The sequence below is a fragment of the Pan troglodytes genome, chromosome 4 (genome assembly GCF_028858775.2).
Source record: "Pan troglodytes isolate AG18354 chromosome 4, NHGRI_mPanTro3-v2.0_pri, whole genome shotgun sequence".
NCBI lineage: Eukaryota > Metazoa > Chordata > Mammalia > Primates > Hominidae > Pan > Pan troglodytes.
Genome location: NC_072402.2, coordinates 26584517 through 26602624, shown reverse-complemented (window position 1 = coordinate 26602624; position 18108 = coordinate 26584517). Strand labels below are relative to the sequence as shown.

Here is an 18108-nt window from a genome sequence, read left to right as displayed (position 1 = left end):
ATAACATTTTCCGTAACTTAGCTGTGTTATGAAAATATCTTCATCTTTAATAATTTTAAAATGATATATCTGAGTTGGAGACTGAAAGTCTATCAGCATGTAGACTGAAATATAACTATTTCTAATAGAAAGTAAACAAAACTTCTTAACTGAACTACTAATTTGAGTTTTCACATTTTTCATTAAAAACTTTCTAAAATAGAACAGGTGCAGTAGCTCACACCCATAATCCCAGCACTGTGGGAGGCAGTGAGATGAGCGAGGTGAGAGAACCACTTGAGGCCAGAAGTCTGAAACCAGCCTGGGCAATGATAGTGACACTGTCTCTACAAAAAAAAAAAAAAAAAAAAAAAAAAAAAAAAAAAAAAAGCTACAGTAAGCTGTGATTGTGCCATTGCATTGCAGCCTGGGCAACTGAGCAAGGCTCTGGTTTTTTTTTTTTTTTTTTAAAGATAAGAAAAGATAAGAAACAACTAACTTTTAAAAATGTAATATTTATGCTTTTTTCTTCCAAATAACTATTTTAAAAATTTAGGTTATTTGCAAACACTTGTACACAAATGACACAGGATGGCTATATAAGGAGAGGCTTCATCTCAATAGATAAGATACAAATCAGATGCATTTATCGTGTATTTTTATTTTAACATTGGCTTTTTTCAGTACTTGGGACAAATCTTGATGTGCTACTTAGGATTCTGATCAGATAAAGTAACTGAAAATCATCTTTAGACAATTTGATAGGGTTATATTCTCCTTACACTTCTTTGTTTCACTTTGTTATGTTTACTGTCTTTTATCAATATTATATTATCTGTTAAAAAAAGAAATATTATATGACTAAGAATAAACATCTGAAATTATATAATGGTCAACGATCACAATTCCTAGGAGTTTTTGGTTGATTAACAAGTGGAATGATTGAGTCATGACACCACTCACAACTTAATTGATATGTTTTAGAAACTGTTCACACTACTCTATTTCAAAGGGGGAAATTATTTGCCTAACAGTTTCATCAATTTGAAACTTTAAATGGAAATAGATATTATTATCACCATTAAAAATGTGACCTCATATTTTTATTATGTTAATATTTTTGAAAATTTCTGGGATCCTATGTTTAAGGAACTTAAAATCCTCTAAGAGCTAATAGAAATTACCATGCTCCATATTCCTCGCATTCCAGGCAGAGCTCGAGACTGAACCATGGAATTGCCTCATGGGAGGATTCCTTAATTTATTTATTCAACACAGTACTTTGTGAGATCCACTATGAAGCTAGGCAGTGAGCTAGAATTTGAGGATAAGGAGATTAAGACAGAATTCTCACTTTCAAGCAATTAATTGGCTAATTGAGGCATCAGAAACAAATAAGAGTAACACAGTTTTGTTAAATGGTAAACCGTGTAGGGGACAGTTAAGGAAATCCTCACAAAGAATGTCACACTAGAGTTATGTCTTCAAGTGTGAGCAGAAGTGCTTTAAGCAACACCAGATGGGAAGGGGCATTTCAACACAGGAGTGACATATATGAAGCAAAACATGGCCATTTAGGAGTTATTTGAGTAAATCTGCTTTTCAAGTCCACTTGTAAAATTGAGAGTAGGCTGGGCGCGATGGTTCATGCCTGTAATCCCAGCATTTTGGGAGGCTGAGGCGGGTGGATCACCTGAGGTCAGGAGTTTGTTACCAGCCTGACCAACATGGTGAAAGGTTGTCTCTACTAAATACAAAAAAATTAGCCAGGCGTGGTGGTGCATGCCTGTAATCCCAGGTACTCGGGAGGCTAAGGCAAGAGAATTGCTTGAACCCAGGAGGCAGAGGTTGCAGTGAGTGGAGATTGCGCCATTGCACTCCAGCCTGGGCAACAAGAGTGAAACTCCATCTCAAAAAAAAAAAAAAAAAAAAAAAAGAAAAGAAAAGGGTGAGAGTACATATAGTGGAAGAGGTCATGAAAAACCTGGTCTACTAGACAGAGAATCTGGGTTTTATATATAGGTAATGAAGATACTGATGGGATTTGAACACCGAAATAAAGTGACCAGATGTGTTTTAGAAAGATGATTCCTATCAGGGCTCTTCTTTCCCTTTATACCCTCTTTGCCTCTGATGCTCCCATCACCAACACTTGAGAGAAAAGTGGAACTATAAAATATTGATAACATTCAATCTAGCTGTTTGGTTATTTGGAGAGAAAAAGAGGTTTGAATGAGTTTGAACACACTGGATTTTTAAACTTAGATGTTCAGTGAACATATTAGATGTTCAGTGACCAGCATGAGGATTATTGCTGGTTTTTTTTTGAAATGCTCAACCAATATTCTTTGATATAATTTTATTTGCCTATCATCTAAATCTGGCACAAACATATCCCCCAAGTATCAAAAACAGGAGTTGTGTTCAATATGTAAAATGTTAAGTAATATTCGCCATTTTGTAGTTTCCTAAAAACGTGTTTACTTGAAATTGCAGTCTAAAAAGTAAATTTCACTTTCTTGTGACTCCACAACATTGTTAATCTAACTTTAAAAATAAAAATATATAAGGCATGTATTCATTTTATGCATATCCCATTTTTTAAAGTTTTAAACTTTATTCATGTAGAAACCATTAACACTCATGGGGACACTTATGGGGAACTGGAAGATGTGACACATGAATGTCCACGTCAGTCTGTGTTGAGCAGAACACTTTGGTGTTTGAGGAATCTATTTTATAGAAAATCTTAAGCTGTGGAGTCAAGGTCACAACCAAATATTCAAAACCCTCAGGTGTTCTTTCCTTATTGTGGACATTCTGTAGGTTGCAGCCACGTACCAGGAACTGTGTTAGACATACCCCGTGCAGCTTGTCTAATCCTCACAACTAATGGAAAAGAGTTAAAGTAGCTCCCCCTTATCTGAAGTTGCACTTTATGTGGTTTCATTTACCTATGGTGAATTGTGACCCCGAAATACTAAATGGAAAATTCCAGAAAAAAATAATTCACAAATCTTAAATTGTCAGCTGTTTTGAGTAACATAATGAAATCTCTCATCATCACAAGACTTCCCACTCCATCCCAACTGGAAAGTGAATCATCTCACTGTATTCACACTGTATATGGTACCTGCAGTTAGTCACTTAGCAGCTGTCTGGGTTATCACATTTTAAAAAATAGTATAAAATAAACAAGAAAAATAATAAAAATATAAAACCAAAAAGAAAACCCCCATAACATAGTATATGTAGAGTTCAGTACTATCTGCAGATTTAGGCATCCACTAGGGGTCTTGGAACGTACCCATTGTGGATAAGAGGGGACTGCCATGAATCCATAATTGAATATGAGAAAACTAAGGGTCAGAAAAGTTACATAGCTTTTTCAAGCATTCTCTCTCCCTGCTATACCTTCAGGTGAGAACCTGATATCTATAAATATTTTCCTTCATCTTCTTGATTGTAATCACTGATTTTCCTGATCTAGGAAGCAGCCTTGCCCTATCCTTTCAGGTTCCTTATTTTAATATGACAGCTTGATTAATATTTTACATCTCATTTTTGACCTTACAACCTGATTCTGATCTTCTAGATCCTAATCTCAATGTTTGATTTGCTATTAATGCAGGTTCTTAATCTCTCTTCACCATAAATAGAATAATTTGACCCAAATTTAAGTTTGCTCAGTCACAGAAATTGCATTCTCCTGAAAGTCACTAACGTAGACAAGACATGACTGGAAGATTTAATTAATAATATTGACATTTTTATGAAAGCCCAATTCAAAGATTATTCAAAATATTTTCAACTAAAATAAATATAGACAAGAAATAGAAATATTTTTCAACCTATCTTATGAAGAGCACAGGCATGGAGGGAGGCAAGACTGAGTCTAATCTTTGGTTCTTCCCTAATCACTGTGTGGACCTTGGGAAAGTTACTTAACCTCTCAAAAAGACATTCCCCTTAAAACAGGATTAATAACCAACACTCACATGGCTATTGTGGGGATTAACTTAGTAAATGTGTGAAAAGTCCTAGCCAGAATAAGAGCTCAATGAAAGGATAGAGAGAAAGGCAGAATAGGTTCTGAAGAATAAAGGAAACTTCTCTTGATATTAAGATTTTTAATTTTAGAGTAACAGTGGTTCCTGTCAATAGAAATTTTAACAAATCTTGCTCACTGCCCTCAGCTCTTCCTCCTCCCATTACACTTAAAATGGTTTAATAAGCATAGATGTAAGAGGCCACTGGAAAAAAATCTCTATAATTCAAAGACAATGCCTAGATCAATATCACTGTCCAAATGGGAGGAGCTGATTTGGTCTCTGAAACAATATCCTACCAAGCACTGCATGGTAAGCTATAAGTCATTGTTGAAGACAAAATAAGATACTTGTCTGAAATGTCTAAAAGGACATTAGAGAAATACATCCATAACAGCAATGTAGAACTCAGGAACTAGAATCTGAACTGATAGAGAGCAAACCATTCTAGTGGCCCAGGTGGAAAAATATAGAATTGCTGTCCCACAGAAATTAGAAGTGACATCAACATGCTTCATTCTTGAATGCAGTGTGCATATAATACATACTCACTAGGTGCCAGTTGCTGTACCAAAACTTCGATAAAATTAATTCATTTAATTTTGTAAAACTTTTTGGATTACAATAACCAAGAGATTATCATTCTCATTTTAAGAGATAAAGAAATCTGACATTCAAGCAACTTGTCGAAGGTCATGCAGCTAGTAAGAAGTAGTGCTGTTGACCCATATGATTCTAAACCCAAACACATGCTGTCCCAAGATCTTAACTGTGACATTATACTTCAATGGATTTGGTCAAATAAGTGCCTAAAATAGACATCATAGACAGAAGCCTCTTAAAAATTTCATCAGAAATACTTGATTTGGATGTTAAGATAATTTCTGTATTTCTCTTGAAAAATAATTGTTTTCCATCATATTAGCTTTTCAGCACAAAGGTTTTCATCTATTGAAAAATAAGGAATTATTTCCTCTTGTAAGCTCCCCAAATAAAAGTTTTACTTAGACTACAATATGCAGTCTTTTAAAGAAAATAGCTATTGTTGGATAAACTTTCATATAATCCAAAAAGATGAAAAAGAAATTAAAATTCAAGATCAAAATCTAATAAACAGGGCCAAGAAAAACTGTTTAGTTGATAGCTACATTTTAGCACCGGAAATAATGGCTGCCATAAATACAACAGACTTCAACAGCTTTGGGAAGCATACACTCTTCTTGTTTCTTCTCACCCCTACTACAGAGAATGTTGTAAAGTATATATGATGCTTTGCTTTCTCATTTTTTCTATACTTTTTAACCATAGCAAAAGTGTTTTTATTTTTGTCATTCTAAATATTGCTTTCAAGGCACTAGTACTAAATGGTAGTCCTACTATAGATTGCTTTGATTTTAAAGAAATCCCCATTAATGCTCCAGTCAGAGAATTAAAAGAGATGGGAAATAGACCAGCTAAATGAAGGGTTCAAAACAGTGGCCCTGTTCAGCACTTGCAGAACCCATTACCACTTCCCAAGATGACAGAGTATTCTTGCAGGTAGACTAGGGAAGGACAAGTCCTGGCTGTCCTGCCTCTCGACAGAGGAAATAAATCACCCTACACACTGGAGGATACCTTTCCAGACTGCACGCTGGGAACTTCATTACACAAGCTGTGCGACACATTACTATGCATATTGTTGCTGATTGGACATAGATGCATATCCACAGACTATTTCTGTCATTGTCTTATGAGGGAGATATCTATTTTTTTCTCTATAGACAGATACAGGCTTGAAAACGACACAAAGAAAATAATACTGTGTGCCCAAAAGATCTCGATCTTTAGCAAAGTATTCTCTTGACTGATGATTTGTCTAACTTGCCCGAACCTCATCTCCTGGTGCATAAAACATGATCCTTTGATTATAAGATTGTTTGATAGTCACACAATCTTATTTGATGTGAATATGATTGTTATCAAACATAAGTCTTATTGCTCTGGGTCTTCACCTCATTAAAAAGAGGGCAAAGTATTTCCCAGTAGAAGAATTTTCAGTTCCTGTTCTTCATTGGTAATCCTTTCAGTTCATTCATAAAAGACAAACTTTATTTACTTAATTTTGTGTATATGCCATGAATGTAGCTTAATCTAATTTAGACCCGTTGTGATAATGAAAAAAAAATTGCAAAGGAAGACAAAATCTTCAGGCTGGAAGTACAGTGTCAGTTTTGAAGTCAACAACATAAAATTAATGAACCAAAGGAATACAATTAATGAACATAACTATTAGCAAGCTTCCTGAAGTTTGAAAACACTAATGTAAATTTAGATAGAGTGTCTTCAAATTTAGCCACTCCTTAGGGAATATTCTGTGGCAAAACATCTTTGCCATTCCTGGTTTGGTGGAATAATATTGTCCATTGAAAAATACATGGGATGCTTTTGTTGGTATGTGTGACCCTAAACATTGTGAAAGTAAAGGTATACAGGTATTTCCTTGAATCTTAAGCCAAATTAATTTTGTGAATAAAATGAAGCTTCTATAGTCCCATTAATTAGAATCTGTCAATATAAAAAATAAAAACTAACAAGGGCTTAATATACCAATTATCAGTTCTTAAATGTTGCTTGTGGACAAAAGATATTAATAATTTAGATTCTACATTCCTTTCCTGCCAGACTGGCATAGTATGCCATTTAAACCTGTCTTTATAATCTTAGGAGAGATGATTGCCTTTAAACAGTGTTTCTGCTTTGGTTAACATTACTTCATTGCTCATCAAATAAATGCTTCCAAAACTCTGTGAGACTCCAAAGATTGTCTTCTTTGGTGTAGCACCTGTCACATGATGCATTTATACAAACAAGTGACTCCTGTAAGACTTAACTTTTTTGCATCAGAAATAAATTTGCAGGCTGGGTGCAATGGCTCCTGCCTGTAATCCCAGCAATTTGGCAGGCCAAGGCAGGCAGATCATTTGAGGTCAGGAGTTCAAGACCAGTCTGAGCGATATGGTGAAACCTGATCTCTACCAAAAATACAAAAAATTAGCCGGGCATGGTGGTGTGCGCTTGTAGTCCCAGCTACTCAGGAGGCTGAGATGCTCAGGAGGCTGAGATGGGAGGATCCCTTGAACCTGGGAGGTGGAGGCTGCAGTGAACCAGGGTCATGCCGTCGCACTCCAGCCTGGGTGACAGAGCAAGACTCCATCTCAAAATTAAACAAATAAATAAATTTGCATTTTTTGAACATCACACATTATTTTCTGTCAATTGGCATTTGGAGTCTGAGTTTATGGGTCTTGGTAATAACTTAGTCTGTTTTCTTGTAAACAGACTTACTTAATTCTCAAAAATAAGAAAAAAATAAAAATAAGCATAGTTCAATCTGACTTTCTATTTTTGTATTTTAAATTCTTATTTATTTATTTATTTATTTATTTATTTTTGAGGCAGAGTCTTGCTCTGTCACCTGGGCTGGACTGCAGTGGCATGATCTCACTGCAACCACTGTCTCTCAGGTTAAAGTGAATCTCCTACCTCAGCCTCAAGTTGCTGGGATTACAGGTGTGCACCACCACGCCCTACTAATTTCTCTATTTTTAGTAGAGACGGGGTTTTGCCATGTTGGCCAGACTGATCTCGAACTCTTGACCTCAGGTGATCCGCCAGCCTCGGCCTTCCAAAGTGCTGGGATTATAGATGTGAGGCACGGTGCCCAGCTTCAAACTGACTTTCTCATTGCAGTTTCTTGTATCACATTCTATGATCTCAAAGTGTTAGAGGAAAAGTTTCCAACAAATTTCTTAGTGGGGAAAAATGTCTAGAACTAACACACAAATTTGGACTTTATATCTCCCAAGTGCATTATCCAGAATTATATTTTAGCTGAAAATCTAATCATATGTTAGTTAAATACATATATATACACATACATATACGTATATATACATATACATATATATACATATACGTATACATATGTATGTGTATATATACATATATGTATACATAAAAAATCTGTTGCTTTCAATGATAACATTCATGCAGAAAAAATGTGATTTCTTATCATAAATAGTCTGTTTTCTCTCTTTATCCAAATAATTTATTAAAATTAGGATTTTTGAAGATCTGACATTGGTGAAGATGTATAATCATTTGACTAAATATTTTCAATTCCTGGACTGACAGCAATGTTGAAACTACATATTTTTAAATTTCTGTTGTTTATTTATTTGTGTTTTCTAAATAAAACAGGTGGTGGCAGAATACGATTAACAAAGAAACAAAGGTGATGGGATGGTGGAGGGCTCAATGACACTACAGAAGACACTGGAACTGCCAGGAAGAAAACATAATCAGCAAACGACCCAGTCTTTGCTTTAATATCATCAGTTGCTACAGATCATGATCAACTGTGATGCAGGTGTGACTCATCGTGTTTTCATGGTGAACCATGGCTGACTCAGGCAAAGCACTGATGAAGACAAACACAGGGACAATTCTAAGATGTTATGCAATCATTCCTCATCTTATAAAAGAAATTTTTAAAATAAATAATATTTAGAAAAACCATCAAAACTTACGTTCAAATCCCCTTTTAATAGACTACCTTATCCACTTAGATGTATCAACTTATGTCTTAAAGTAGAAGATGAATTCATACTGGTTTCTTTGTACTCAGGTCTTCCATAACATTGTGGATATTTAGGTGTAGAAATGTTCACCTCATTCAAGTGCTATCGTACTTTTAGGTGCTTGCACAGAAAGATTTTTTTCAGAGACTACATTATCTTCTTTTGGGAACAGGAAAATATTTTTCTTAGCCTGCTGTCCTCAGGCCATTGACTATCTTCCTCTATCCAGGCTTTCAGGGATGGCCAGCACCATTTCTAATAGGTACACCACTGCCAAAAGTGGCAGTAGAAGAGCCATAACAGCAATGCATTCTCTGAGATGTTCCCTGCTCCTAGACACATCTATGAATGTCATCCAGTCCCATTTTGATACAGTTGTGCCAAGTTATATAACTGTATTAGTCTGCTTGGGCTTTCTTAACAACATACCACAGGCTAGGTGTTGTAAACAACAAAAAATAATTTTCTTACTGTCTAGGCTCTAGAAAACCAAGATCAGCATACCAGCATTGTTGGATTCTGGCAAGGGCTATCTTCCTGGCTGGCAAATGGCCATCTTTCTGGATGTATCTTCACGTGGCGGAGGGAGAGCAAGCTCTCTGGTATCTCTTCTTATAAGGGCTCTAATTTCACCATGAGCGTTTCCCCCTTGAACTTCATGTAACCTTAATTACTTTCCAAAAGCCAACACCTCCAAATACTACGACATGGGAAGTTAGAGCTTCAACACACGGATTTTAGGGTGGACACAATTCAGTTGGTAGCAATTCTAATTTTCTGCTTAACAATAAGGTTGTTAAATAACCTCATTACAATCAACTCCTTGCAAAGGAAAATAAGATTTTTCGGTTTTTCTCAGGGTTTGTGCAAATTGTCTAAAGAAAATCCTGAGCATTTTAACATAAATGTATGTGTGTCTCCTAGAAGACAGCAATAACGGAGTTTTTGTGTAGAAGAGGATAAATGAAAACAATTGGCTTGTAAATGGTAACTTGAAGACCATTCTGGAAAATTTTATCTGGTAAAAAAGATGATGGTGGGGACTACTGGGTCATTTTGACTGGCAAGGAAAGATAAGAATTAGTGGCACCCTTTTGCAACAATTCTCTTTTGAGGCATATGGAATTAAGAAATCACCTAAAACCTGCTCAGTGCCCATTATTAGCAGAAACTCCAGTAGAGACATATAACAACCTCTGGCCATTTCCAACCTATCTACAGTTACTTTTGCCAAATCTCCAAACCACCTCTACTTTTATTTAGTAAGCATAGTTTCTTAACTAGAAACATATGAAATGAATACAAGACAAAGCACTGGTTAGAAAACACTGATTTCTGCAGGTTCTGAAGACTATATGTTTAACGGAGGTTTTAAAGACAGCACCCAATTGTGAGCTTTTTCTTGAGGTACCATAGGATTTTTAGAAGATAATATATTTCTTACTTTGTGATTCAATGTTATTTAAAGTTCCAATTGCACCACCTGAAAACATCTTTTACCCTCTGCATTTATACTTGTACCCTCTACATTCTAGTAAACGCTGATCTACATTATCAAAATATGTTTAGGACATAGGACCCACCCCTTTGAAGTTTACAGTGCACTCATGGAGAAAAGACAGGCACAACCATAATTACAGTATATAATACATCAATGAAAAGAGATAAGTAACCCAAGGAAAGTATACAATATTATAGAAGAGCAATTTAACGAAAGCAACAATGGATTCCTTCTGACTTGGAACTCAAAAAAGACTTAATGAAAGATGTGTTGTTTGATATAGTATTTAATTCTTTAAGGATTAACAAATTATTATTATCAATTGCCAATGGTTAAAAGGCAGCATTTTTTTTTCTTTTTTTCTTTTTTAAGATGGAGTCTCGCTCTGTTGCCCAGGCTAGAGTGCAGTGGCACGATGTTGGTTCACCACAACCTCTGCCTACCGGGTTCAAGCGATTCTCCTGCCTCAGCCTCCCAAGTAGCTGGGTCTACAGGCACATGTCACTATGCCTAGCTAATTTTTGTATTTTTAGTAGAGACAGGGTTTCAGTAGGTTGGCCAGTCTGGTCTTGAACTCCTGACCTCGTAATCTGCCCGCTTCGGCCTCCCAAAGTGCTGGGATTACTGGCGTGAGCCACCATGCCTGGCCACAGAAAGCATTTTTAGAAGCAGGACGGTATCTAGCATGTTCAGAAAATGGTATGCACTTCAATTAAGACATTAGGTAGTATATAGGAGTAGAATAAGAAAATGTTAGAGAGGTTGAGGCAGAGTGTAGGATACATTGTTCCAAGATAAGTAATTTGGCCATTTGGGGACAGAGAGTAATCTGATAAGAACTATGGAGTCAGATTAATTTCACAATACGGTACAGAATAATTGGTGATGACAGACTTAAGATGGAAAGACTATTGTTGTGATCCAGAAAAGAAACAGTAGAGATCTGATTAGACTAGTGACAATGGAAACACCAGTGGTAACAACAAGAATAATAAGAGCCATAATTATTAAGGCCTTCCACAGTGGGCACTGTATCAAAGCCCCTTTCATGGACTGCCACATTAATATTGATAAGAACTCTTTGAGGTATGTAATATTTTCATCTTCATTTTATAAATGAGAAACAGACCAAAGATCCCATACTGAATTGAAGTTTAGATACAGGTCACTTAATTCTAAAGGCTCAGCTTTTAACTATAATGCTATACTATATGGAAATGTACAAAAGTAGCTCATTTAGAGCTATTATAGTGTCAAAGTGAAATGGCTTGTGACTTATTTGATGTAAGAATTAAGGAAGAGGTCAAGGTTAATACTAAAGATGTGAGCATAGGCAAATGAACTGATATTGAAAAGAGGAAAATTAGACAAAGGGACAGTACTAATAGAATACCCAGGAGGTAACATAAAAATATAATAACAATGCTTTGTAATTTGGAGAAAAATTAAGGTACCAACTTTAGTGTATGACTGTTACTGTGCCTGACTTCTGAGAATATGATCCAATTTTGCCCTAAAGTTACTTCTGTTCTAAGAATCAAATATCTGGAAATGGAGAATAGAGTTTTGCTAATTTTTTTCTAATACAACTTTAAGTACCTTTATTTCAAAAGAGATGCTTTTCTATTTTATCTTTTAGGAAGAGGAATTGTATTTTTTTATTTCCTCATTAGTAAGCTCACTGCTATTTGTAACATTCTTTATGCTTTACAGTAGCAATTATACTTTCTATTCCCCTGCCTAGCTTAATTAATGTCTAGTTTGTTAAAGAAAGAAGTATCTTCAGCTTTACTCTAGGGTAAGGAACAATGTAGCTACAAACTACTGATGATGGATCAGCCTGGGGACTAATCATTAGGTGTATCCCGGCAGTGTGTAATATTAATTTGTGCTTATATTATTTAAATGAAAATCATGTTTGATCCTCCATCTCTCTTTTAGAGTGAAGACCTAAAATTCCCTCAGATGCATCCAAGAAATCATCTAGTCAAGAGTAGGGATGATAGGTCTAAGTACAAGAGAAGAGTTCAGCTTCAGGCTACTTGGGTACTAGTAAAAGCTAACATTTTCAGTGTGCCAGGCAACATTCTAATTGCATTGCATATATTTGTGGCTTTATTCCTTCCATATTTTTGAGGCAGATATTGTTATTGTTTGCTATTATACACCTGTGGAAAATCTGAAACACTGAAATATAGTTGAACTAGAAGGTTGTAGAGCTGAGTTTCAAATCAGTCACTATGATTACAAAACTCATGTTCTTACACTGCCTTTTAGATTTAGTCCTATTAAATACCAGCACCTAAGCTTAATATACATATGAGACTTGTTTACATGAAATAGTAAAAATAGGTTTAGCTAAATATCTGTAAAATTCAGCTTTAAAGAGTAAGAAACTGCTACAGGAGAAAAGTAAAAACTTGAATTGTTCATCTGTTCAACACAATTTATTGAATACCTGCTACATTTAATCATCCAAATATATGACCACCCTTTATAGGATTTACCAGATACTTGGTTAAAACCACAACATTTTGCCATTTTTGCACAGAAAAAATGGCCATTTAATTACCATGAAATATTTGCCCTGAACAAAATTTTTAAATAAAAGTATTTGTTCTCATTCTTTTGATGAGGAGAGTTTGGGTGGCAATTACGACAAGACAATTATTAAGTCACTAAATTTCATGGTATGACCAGCATATGCTCTTGATTTATAGCTTTGAAAACGAACTGCTGATAAGCCAATTGTTTTCCTCCTAGGCCTTTATGTGTTAGCTTGCCCAAGAGGAATCACACCTTAGTGATCATTGAATATCTCCAGGAATCCATTATGCATTCAAGTGTCTTTCTCCTGAGTGGTAAAGTTCTGCTTGTTGAAACACTGAGATGATCTCTGCATTAGTCAGGGTTCTCTAAAGGGATAGAACTAATAGGATGGATGAATATATGGAGGAGTTTATTCGGAGAATTGACTCACAGGATCACAAGTTGAAGTCCCACAATAGGCTGTCTGCAAGCTGGGGAGCCAGGAAGCCAGTCCGAATCCCAAAACCTCAAAAGTAGGAAAGCCAATAATACAGCCTTCAGTCTGTGGCCGAAGGCCCAAGAGCCACTAGCAGATCACTGGTGTAAGTCCAAGAGTCCAAAAGCTGTAGAACTTGGAGTCTGATGTTCGAGGGCAGGAAACATCCAGCAAGGGAGAAAGATGGAGGACAGAAGACTCAGCCAGTCTGCTCTTTCCATGCCTGCTTTTATGCTGGCAGCTGATTAGATGATGCCCACCCAAATTGAGAGTAGGTTTGCCTCTCCCAGTCCACTGATTCAAATGTTAATTAATCTCCTTTGGCAACACCCTCACAGACACACTCAGGAGCAATACTTTGCATCTTTCAATCCAATCAAGCTGACACTCAGTATTAACCATCACAACCTCCTTTACCAATGGAAACACGTAGAAATAGCAGCTAGTAGAGGCAAGAGATGGACCCTTACCATCTCTCATCCCAGAGGAAGTGTTCCTTATATACTTTTAGTTCCAAGGACTGTATTTCTTTTTTCTCCTGTTATTTTCTCAGATAACTTTCATCTCTCTCATGTTTTCTTAACTTTGAATGTCTAAACATCAAAGAATTTCTCCTGGGATAAAAGAAAACAAAGCTAATGCAAACAAATACACATTTTCAATGGGTCTGAAAAAATCCTATCTTGATGAAAGTTAGACTCTTATCCTAAAGCCATTATCTGCTACTCTGCACCACCCATCCCAGATGTAATAATCATACCAAATATGTGTTTTAGTGGATTGAAAAATAGACAATGCTCCTAAAAAGGGCAGCAGTCAATTATTTATCTTAAGAATGACATTTTGTCCTCTTAATTAGAAGTACAAAATGTCACTGTTTGTGGAATAGCAGCAGTTGAAACAAAATTCTTCTTCTTGATCTAGGATACAAAAAAACATAGGAAGTCTTTTTCAAAAGGTATAAAATAATTATTGCAGTGTTCAAACTCTGTAGTTTACTTTACCTAACTCCTTTGACTCAATCTATAGCTTTTCCTCTGTTTCAATAGCATGCAGTCTGAAATGAACAATATTTTCATTTCGGCTATAAGCTACTATTTGTACTAGATGAAATTTCACATGGCATAATATGTATGTTTGTATTTATATCAATTTCACTTCCTGACTGGGATAGGCATGAATTGCTATGTGTTATTAAATAGATGCCAGATTTTACCCTTGACTTGATGTGTTTCAGTAATGGATGAAAGCTTGGGAAGTTGGGGAAGTCTTTGGCAATTGTTAAAGATGAGCAGAATTGTATTAGTGAACATATTACAATTTCACAAAAGATAGCTACTAGTTCGTTTTTAGAAGTCTCATAAATAGCATAGATGATATAGCTATGCTCCGGAATTTTCCAGATATATCATTCTACAAACGATACTTCCAATATGCATTTTTTGTTTTCAGGAATGAAGGAAAATTTCAATCTCATTCAAACTGTAATTCAATGCTATCAAATAGTCATTTCTAATCCTTTTTTAAAGAATCTCCAGAGGCCCTTTCGTCTTCCCAAGAGTACTGTTAGGAAATGTAGAAGAGAATCTGAAAAGGAAAGAAAATTAACTTAAGTCAGTTAATTTTACAGTAAATATTTTTTACAAGAAATCAGGTAAACAGATGATTGTGGGAATTCCAAAAATTTTGGTAAAAATGTCAAAGTCTAACTTACCCAGTTGTAGAATAAATGTTCTTTTCATCTTCCTACTAATTGTTTTTTATTTGTTATTTACTACAATGCTAATACTAATGAATTTATATGAAAATGAAGTGTATATTATCAACAACGAAACATGAAGTCAAGAGTTATGCTTGTGTCTTAGCTCAGGCTGCTATAAAAAATTACTATAGACTGGATGGCTTGAACAACACCATACATTTATTTATTATTGTTCTAGAGGCTGGAAGTCTGAGATTAGGGTACCAGCATGGTCTAATTCTTAGTAAAGGGCCTTTCTTTGCCTGGTTTGTAGATATCTTCTTATTGTAACCTCACATGTCAGAAAACAGAGAGAGAGAGAGTGCAAGCTCTCTTCTTTCTCTTCTTATAAAGGTACAAATCCTGCTCATGAGGACTTCACTCTCATGACTTTATTATCTCCCAAAGGCTGCACTTCCTAATACCATCACATTGGGGGTTAGGATTTCAACATATGAATTTTGAGGATGTATAAACATTCAGTCCATAAGAGTTAGCAAAAGGAATTAATCATAAGAGACTGGATTGTGTCCTCACAAAATTCTCATGTTGAAGTTCTAATTCCAGCCACCTCAGAATGAGACTGTATTTGGAGACAGGGCCTTTAAAGAGGTAATCAAGTTAAAATGATGTCATTAAGGTTAGCCTTAATGCCATCTGACTGATATCTGTACAGGAAGGGGAGATTAGGACACAAGCACTCATACAGACAGAGGAGAGACCATGTGAGGACACATCTAGAAGGCAGCCATGTGTATGCCAAAGAGAGAGCCCTCAGAAGAAACCAAACTGTTAACATCCTAATCTTGGATCTCTATCCTCCAGAACTGGAAGACTATACATTTCTGTTGTTTAAGCTACCCAGCATGTGACATTTTGTTATGGCAGCCCTAGAAAATGGATATAGCCATCAATTAGCCTCATATTTTCCCAATCTGGGAACAATTTCAAAATAGCTATATTTTAATTTCATAGTGAACCTGTTATTTCATTACACTACAACCAATTAATCCACTAGCTGGTTAGTAGTCTGACTAACTGCTCGATGATAAAGACATTTTATGTAGTCCCTCATCAAAGTTCAACAAAAAATGTCGTTGCACTGGAATGATTATGAACATGCATCCTTGTCAGTAAAACGTCATTTAACCCAAAACACATAATGAGAATTTAAATTGACTTTTCATAAATACAAATGATTCATTATTATACATAGAAAATTATCCTGTGAAGTAAAGCAACAATTGCAAACATCCTAGTACTATCATTGTGAGCATACAGCTAAAGATAAACAACATTCAGTGAACATACTTGCTCTTTTTTTCCTTTTGTTAATAAGTATGTTCTTTGTTCCAAACCTTGTTTGCTCAGATTATTCATATAAGAAGAGAAGTTATTTATTGGAGGAAAAAAAAACTGTTTTGCTACTGTTTGGAAGGCAGATGGAAATGTTGGGAGTATCAATGCCAGCAAATCTCACATGTGTTACATCAACGAACTTGAAAAGTAGTGGTAGGTGCTTTACAATAGTCTAAATCATCCTGTTTGCATCATCAACATATCACGACCTCTTTTACATTGAAATTGTTCTTGCCTAAGCATCCTACACTAGTGAAAGTGTTGAAAAATAACAAAGATAAATGCAATCTTATCATCAATATTAGCCCTTCCTGTGACTATTAATGATTTTTTCTGTGTGTGCATGGAAGCTTGTTAAAATAATTGTGTATTCGATTTCAATGAGTCTTCATTTAAGGGAGGTAGAATGTGTGTTTATTATATTATTATTATTATTCCCAAACATAACTTATTTTGTGGACATTTGCTCCCACTGCTTATGTTACTTTAGACAGTTTCTGAAGTTGCTGTGACTCATAGCAAAATACAGCAGGAGGTGGTTCTTGTGAGACAATAATTAGAGCATGTTACTACAAACAACTTAAGCACACAAATAGACAAACTAAATTTTTAACTTTTAAAAGGCAGAAAACTTCCTTCATTATTCCAGAGAAAAAATTATAAGGCTACTATTATATGAGTTGTTATATTTAATTTTGGCTTGTGTAGCAGTCTCTGCACCATGAAATTTCTGTTTAGCTTGTGAGAGATAAATCACTATTTACAGCCTCCATCACTTGAAACGTTTATTCTTTTGTATTCATTTTCTTCTTACCATGTTAAAATCCACTATTTATACATGTTAAAATAGAAACATCACTCTCTATTTGCCATAAAAAAGAAATAATGGCTTATATTAGTGATCAAACTATAACTATTTGAATTGTAAACTATATATGAAAATGGACTAGAAGATTAGTCTTTCAGTGAATGATGCCTAGTCAATATTAAGTGTACCATGGCAACTAGTCCAAACTGATCATCCCATTGCAAAAAGTAACTTTTACCTTTAAACAAATATTTGAGGTATAATTTGCCTTTGTATACCACAATACTATCTTTACAAAAAAGCTCTGAACAGAACTATAGATACTATTATTTGTTCCAAATGTGAAAGATAAAATGTATCATGTCATCTATCACATATTGATATAAAGACATCTACAGTATATTTCTGGAAAATATTCCACACACTGACAAGAATAAGCAATGAACACCTATGTTTAAGGAAATAAAGAAATCAAAGAGATAACTAGAATCCATTTGAATTTAACAAAACTTCAATTTTCAGGGCATACCAAATGAATCAGCTTGATTACCTACAACACTCCAGGCAGTCACATTCCCCTGGCCTAAAAAAGAGCATCTGCTTTGGACCCCACTCCTGTTTTGCTTCTTTATCTGCTTCAATGTTAACATGAATTTGGGGGGATTTCTGGCTACTCTAATGAAAAGCAAAGGATCAAAAACATATCTTGGAGCAAACTGTGATGAAGTGTTCTCTAGTCTTGTTTGGCCATGTCTACACTTTTGCCTTCTAAATTCCTAAGTCCAGATTAGCTCTGCAGTGTGTGTGTGTGTGCGTGTGTGTGCATGCACATGCATCCGTGTGTACACAAGCTCATGTAGACCAGCATATACTAAAAGAATAAGGAGAAGTGGGACAAGAAAACTTTATCCTGGAGTGTACAGCCTCAAGCTCATGGATTTGTGAATCCAATGTTACCCAGGTCCTTGAAATGGGAATTTTCCACACGTAAGTACCCTTTCACAGTGCATCAAATGTTGGTGCA

At 35.4% G+C, this 18108-nt stretch overlaps 1 protein-coding gene across 33 annotated transcripts in view; it reads left to right on the top strand.

Moving 5' to 3' along the window:
* LOC129143943 (uncharacterized) overlaps positions 1 to 18108 on the top strand; it is a 689383-nt gene that overhangs the window by 657850 nt on the left and 13425 nt on the right. For 17 of the 33 annotated variants that reach the window (XR_010156874.1, XR_010156873.1, XR_010156872.1 and 14 more), the window contains one exon: positions 8271 to 16429. The exons of 8 other annotated variants lie outside the window; for them this stretch is intronic. The gene's annotated coding sequence lies outside the window, so the exon portion shown is untranslated. Of the gene's footprint in view, positions 1 to 8270; positions 16430 to 18108 lie in introns of those variants that run through there. 8 more of the 33 variants (XM_063810329.1, XM_063810328.1, XM_063810326.1 and 5 more) reach the window with 1 other exon arrangement.